Source organism: Candoia aspera, chromosome 5 (assembly GCF_035149785.1).
Source record: "Candoia aspera isolate rCanAsp1 chromosome 5, rCanAsp1.hap2, whole genome shotgun sequence".
NCBI lineage: Eukaryota > Metazoa > Chordata > Lepidosauria > Squamata > Boidae > Candoia > Candoia aspera.
Window position 1 is genome coordinate 64,007,475 of NC_086157.1, and position 6,402 is coordinate 64,013,876.

Consider the following 6,402-nt stretch of genomic DNA (forward strand, 5'->3'; position numbering starts at 1 on the left):
ACCAATGGAAGCCTAGATAGTAATAAATTTGTTCATCTTTAAAGTGCCATAAGATGCTTGATTGGTTTTGATCTTTCTCATTGTTTGCACAAGCTATTTTCTCATTCATATTGAAAAACTAGTTTTAAATATTACCAGGGAAGGAAGGAAGAACTGCCCAGAGACTTGGACAGAGATATCACAACTTTAAGGTACAGTAGTTGGGATTGGCTTCATCAAAGGATTGTTACCTTGTCGTGGTGCTGGAGCTTGAGCACCTCAATGATGCCATGAGCTAAACTGTGAAAGGCCACCCAAGACGGGAAGGTCATGACAGAGAGGTCAGACTAAATGCAATCCCTGGGGAAGGTAATGGCAACCCACCCCAGTATTCTTGCCATGAAAACTAAATGGATCAGTACAACCAGAGATATGTCAGTATACCATCGGAAGATGAGACCCCCAGGTCGGAAAATGGTCAAAATGCTACTGGGGAAGAACAGAGGATGAGTTCAACTAGACGTGATGACGCAGCTAGCTCAAAGCCGAAAGGACGGCTAGCGGCCGACGGTGCTGGTGGTGAACGGCGAATCCGATGTTCTAAGGATCCACACACCATTGGAACCTGGAATGTAAGATCTATGAGCCAGGGCAAATTGGATGTGGTTATTGGTGAGATGTCAAGATTAAAGATAGACATTTTGGGCGTCAGTGAACTGAAATGGACTGGAATGGGCCACTTCACATCAAATGACCACCAGATCTACTACTGTGGACAAGAGGACCACAGAAGAAATGGAGTAGCCTTCATAATTAATAGTAAAGTGGCTGAGGCAGTGCTTGGATACAATCCAAAAAATGATAGAATGATCTCAATTTGAATTCAGGGCAAGCCATCTAACATCACAGTGCTCCAAATACACGCCCCAACCACAGATGCTGAAGAAGCTGAAGTAGAGCAGTTCTATGAGGATCTGCAGCACCTACTGGACAACATGCCTAAAAGAGATGTTATTTCATCACAGGAGCTGGAATGCTAAGGTGGGCAGTCAAATGACACCTGGAATTACAGGTAAGCATGGCCTGGGAGAACAAAACGAAGCAGGACATAGGCTGATAGAATTTGCCAAGACAACTCACTCTGCATAACAAACACTCTCTTCCAACAACCTAAGAGACGGCTTTATCCATGGACTTCACCAGATGGACAACAGATTGACTGCATCCTTTGCAGCCAAAGGTGGCAGACATCTATACAGTCGGTAAAAACAAGACCTGGAGCTGACTGTAGTTCAGATCACGAACTTCTTCTTGCACAATTTAGGATCAGACTCAAGAGATTAGGGAAGACCCACAGATCAGCTAGATATGAGCTCACTAATATTCCTAAGGAATATGTAGTGGAGGTGAGGAATAGATTTAAGGGACTGGACAGTAGATAGGGTTCCGGAAGAACTATGGACAGAAGTTCGCAACATTGTTCAGGAGGCGGCAACAAAATACATCCCAAAGAAAGAGAAAACCAAGAAGGTAAAATGGCTGTCTGCTGAGACACTAGAAGTAGCCTAAGAAAGAAGGAAAGCAAAAGGCAACAGTGATAGGGGGAGATGTTGTTGTTTATTTATTCAGTCGCTTCCGACCCTTCGTGACTTCATGGACCAGCCCACGCCAGAGCTTCCTGTCGGTCATCAACACCCCCAGCTCCCCCAGGGACGAGTCCGTCACCTCAGAATATCATCCATCCACCTTGCCCTTGGTTGGCCCCTCTTCCTTTTGCCCTCCACTCTCCCTAGCATCAGCATCTTCTCCAGGGTGTCCTGTCTTCTCATTATGTGGCAAAAGTATCTCAGTTTTGCCTTTAATATCATTCCCTCAAGTGAGCAGTCTGGCTTGATTTCCTGGAGGATGGACTGGTTAGATCTCCTTGCAGTCCAAGGCACTCTCAGAATTTTCCTCCAACACCACAGTTCAAAAGCATCTATCTTTCTTCTCTCAGCCTTCCTTATGGTCCAGCTCTCGCAGCCATATGTTAGTATGGGGAACACCATTGATTTAACTATGCGGACCTTTGTTGTCAGTGTGATGTCTCTGCTCTTAACTATTTTATCGAGATTTGTCATTGCTCTTCTCCCAAGGATTAAGCGTCTTCTGATTTCCTGACTGCAGTCAGCATCTGCAGTAATCTTTGCACCTAGAAATACAAAGTCTTTCACTGCTTCTACATTTTCTCCCTCTATTTTCCAGTTATCAATCAAGCTGGTTGCCATAATCTTGGTTTTTTTCAGGTTTAGCTGCAAGCCAGCTTTTGCACTTTCTTCTTTCACCTTCATCATAAGGCTCCTCAGTTCCTCTTCGCTTTCAGCCATCAAAGTGGTATCATCTGCATATCTGAGATTGTTAATGTTTCTTCCAGAGATTTTTAACTCCAGCCTTGGATTCCTCAAGCCCAGCTTGTCGCAGGATGTGTTCTGCATACAAGTTGAATGGATAGGGTGAGAGTATACAGCCCTGCCCTATTCCTTTCCCAATCTTGAACCAGTCCGTTGTTCCATGGTCTGTTCTTACTGTTGCTACTTGGTCGATATACAGATTCTTCAGGAGGCAGACAAGATGACTTGGTATCCCCATACCACTAAGTACTTGCCACAATTTGTTATCACTGTTGCCTTTTGCTTTCCTTCTTTCTTGGGCTACTTCTAGTGTCTCAGCAGACAGCCATTTTGCCTTCTTGGTTTTCTCTTTCTTTGGGATGTATTTTGTTGCCGCCTCCTGAACGATGTTGCGAACCTCTGTCCAGAGTTCTTCCGGGACCTTATCTACTAAGTCCAGTCCCTTAAATCTATTCTTCACCTCCACTGCATATTCCTTAGGAATATTAGTGAGCTCGTAACTAGCTGATCTGTGGGTCTTCCCTAATCTCTTTAGTCTGATCCTAAATTGTGCAATAAGAAGTTCGTGATTGGAACTACAGTCAGCTCCAGGTCTTGTTTTTACCGACTGTATAGATGTCCGCCACCTTTGGCTGCAAAGGATGTAGTCCATCTGATTTCGGTGTTGTCCATCTGGTGAAGTCCATGTATAAATCCGTCTCTTAGGTTGTTGGAAGAGAGCTTCCTTACAGTGAGAATCACAATGAGACGAGGAGTAGTTCTCTAGTGTTTATTACTGCTACATAACAGAATCCTAACAAACTGAATAAGCGTGGGAAATACCCAGACATATAAACCCCAAAAGCTATGGCGGGCCTGATCTGTGTCTCTTTGAATGGCTGCTTAATTCCTCAGTAGTACGCATGCATTTTCCACCCTGGATGGGAGCCCCTTCCTGCTCGCCATCATTACTCATGACATCACCCTCCCCTCCAGATTCACATTCCATTTTAGCCCCCTCCCTTCCAGACGTTTGATAAGAGTCCATGTCTGCTTCTAAGCTCCCATGAGAACTGGGCAACGATGGAAAGTCTTCAAAGGAAAACTCCTCCAAGGACGAATCAGTGCTGCTCTCCAGGTGTGATAATGCTTCTGGCCCAGGTGGCTGCTGCTGGAAAATAGCTAGATAATTAGATGAGTCATCCCTGCTCCCCCCTGGGAAATGCAAGCTGGAGATGGAGGGCTGCGGCTCCCCCCCCCTCCTCTGTAACTGATGTCAAGGCTTCAGGCGGGGGTGGAAGGTGCAACTTACGAATTCCTCTGCTTGCTCAGCCAAGTGAGGAATCTCTGGTAGAGTTCGAGGCTTGGGTTTGTGAGGGAAAAGCTGATGGAATCAATGAACCAGTGCTGGTGCATTCACATCTGTGGCATTCTCCCACGTGCGCTCTTCCTCAGGGTACCCTTTCCAGTGTATGAAATATTGGATACCCCTTCCCTTCCTTCTAGAGTCCAGAATTTCCTCGACTTCATATTCCTCCTCTCCCTCCACAATTACTGGTGGTGGTGGGGGCAGTTGCGATCGTAAGGTACTTGGGGGAGAGTCCTTGGCTAGCAAGGCTCTGTGAAAGACTGGATGGATTTTCATGGATGCTGGCAGCCTTAAGCGATAAGCCACTGGATTTATCTGCTGTACCACAGTGCAAGAGCCCACAAACTTAGAGTCCAACTTCTTGGAGGGCCTGGTAGAGGTCAAAAACTTGGTAGAGAGCCACACTTTGTCTCCTACTGCAATCGCTGGCCCCTCTTGCCTGTGAGCATCTGCAGCTTTCTTGTAAGCACTCTTTGCCCTGTTCAGCTGCTCCTTTAACAACTCCTGTGCGGCTTGTTGCTCTTTAAGAAAATCAGCCGCGGCTGGAACAGTTCCCTGCTGGGAGGAGGTGGGCAACACCTGAGGGTGAACCCCGTAGAGTGCTTGGAAGGGAGACATCTTGGTAGAGGATTTCACAGAGTTGTTATAAGTAAATTCTGCCATGGGGAGCAGGGCTGGCCAATTGTCTTGCTGATAAGTGGTGTAACACCTGAGATACTGCTGTAACCATTGGTTAATTTTCTCAGCTTGTCTGTTACTAGCTGGATGATGCGATGATGACAGGTGAATCTGGACCCCTAATGACTGGAAAAGGGCCGTCCAGAACCTGGAAGTGAACTGTGGGCCTCTGTCACTCACCAAGTGATTCACCATGCCTCTATACCTAAAAACATGGTCCATGAACAACTGCGCTGTGGCTTGTGCAGATGGTAGGCCCTTGCAAGGAATAAAATGCACCATTTTTGTGAAAAGGTCCACCACCACTAGTATGGAAGTCAGCTCCTGGACCAGGAGTAAATCAGTGATGAAATCCATGGAGATTGTATCCCAAGGCCTACTGGGAGTGGGTAGGGGTTGCAAGAGTCCTGTGGGCTTCCCTGGGAGAGGCTTGGCTCGTCTACAGGTGTGACAAGAAGCAACGTAGCCCTTTATGCCTGCAGTCATCTTAGGCCACCAGTAGTCTCTCAGAGCTCTATGGAGAGTTTTGAAAACACCTCCGTGGCCTGCTGTTTGATGGTCATGGCAAAGTCTCAGTACTTCTTCCCTCAATGAGGGGGGAATGTATAATCGCCCGCTATGCCAGAGGATTCCTGCCTCCACATTAAAGGGGGAGGCAGTGTCTTGCGAGCCCCTCTGGAGGTCATCCATCCTGGCCCTGGCATACGGGTCCTGTTGCTGCTGAGCTCTGACTGTTCTACATAGGTCCTCTGCTTGTCTGCCTGCTGCTAAAACCTTTGTCTTGTTCCCCCTCATAGACTGCTGAAAGTTGTGAGGTTGTAATATGGTAGCCTGTACCTCCTGGTGAGTAGCGGGGGTTGCCTGAATGGATTGAGACAGGGCATCTGCCAAACAGTTCTGCACCCCAGGAACATAAGAAATAACAAAATTGAAATGGGAGAAAAACTGGTTCCATCTGATTTGGCAAGGGGTGAGGGATCTGGTGTTTTGCTGTACATTCTTGTGATTGGTGCAAACTTTCAAAGGAAAGGTTGCACCTTCTAGCCAGTGCCTCCACTCTTGAAATGCTGCTTTAATTGCTAGCAACTCCTTGTTAAAAACATCATAGTTTCTCTCTGCTGGTGAGAGCGTGCGGGAGAAAAATGCACAAGGGAGCAATGTATTCTCTGGTTTGTTTGTATATTGCAATAAAACAGCACCAATAGCAATATCTGAAGCATCTGAATGCATTATGAATTGCTTCATGGGATCAGGATGCTTCAAAAGTGGCTGGGATGCAAAGATCTGCTTGAATTCTTGGAAAGCTGCTTGCTCTCTCTACCCACAAATGAATTTTGATCCTTTCTTCAAAAGTGAGGGGTTTAGCCCTGTCACTAAATTTATTTATGAATCTCCTGTAAAAATTCCAGAACCCTAGAAATCTTTGTACCTCTTTCACATTTCGGGGGGGTTGCCAAGAGAGAATTGCCTGGACCTTAGAAGGATCCATGGATATGCCTTCTGTTGATATTTTATAGCCCAGGAACTGTAATTCAGTTAAATCGAAGGCACACTTCTCTAGCTTGGTGAACAGCTTGTTCTCTCTCAGTCTTTGTAAGACATTACGTACATGGGTTACATGAGTTGTAGCATCCTCAGAGAATATTAATATGTCATCTAGATAAATGACCAGATACTTATCTAGTAAATCAGATAAAATTTGATTCATAAATCGGGAAAATATGGCTCCTGCATTAGACAAGCCAAAGGGCAAAACAAGGTACTCAAATTTACCAAACCTGGTATCGAAGGCAGTCAGATATTCATGCCCCTCTTTCATCCAGATCAGATTGTATGCATTCCTGAGGTCCAACCTAGTAAAAATGCGTGCTTTCTGTAAGCGATCCAGCAGATCAGATATTAGGAGGAGTGGGTAATTTTCCTTGACCGTGACTTTATTGAGGGAACTGAAATCATGCACCACTCTCATGGGTGCCTCCTGGTTTGCCGGTGCCAACGGGTCAGGCT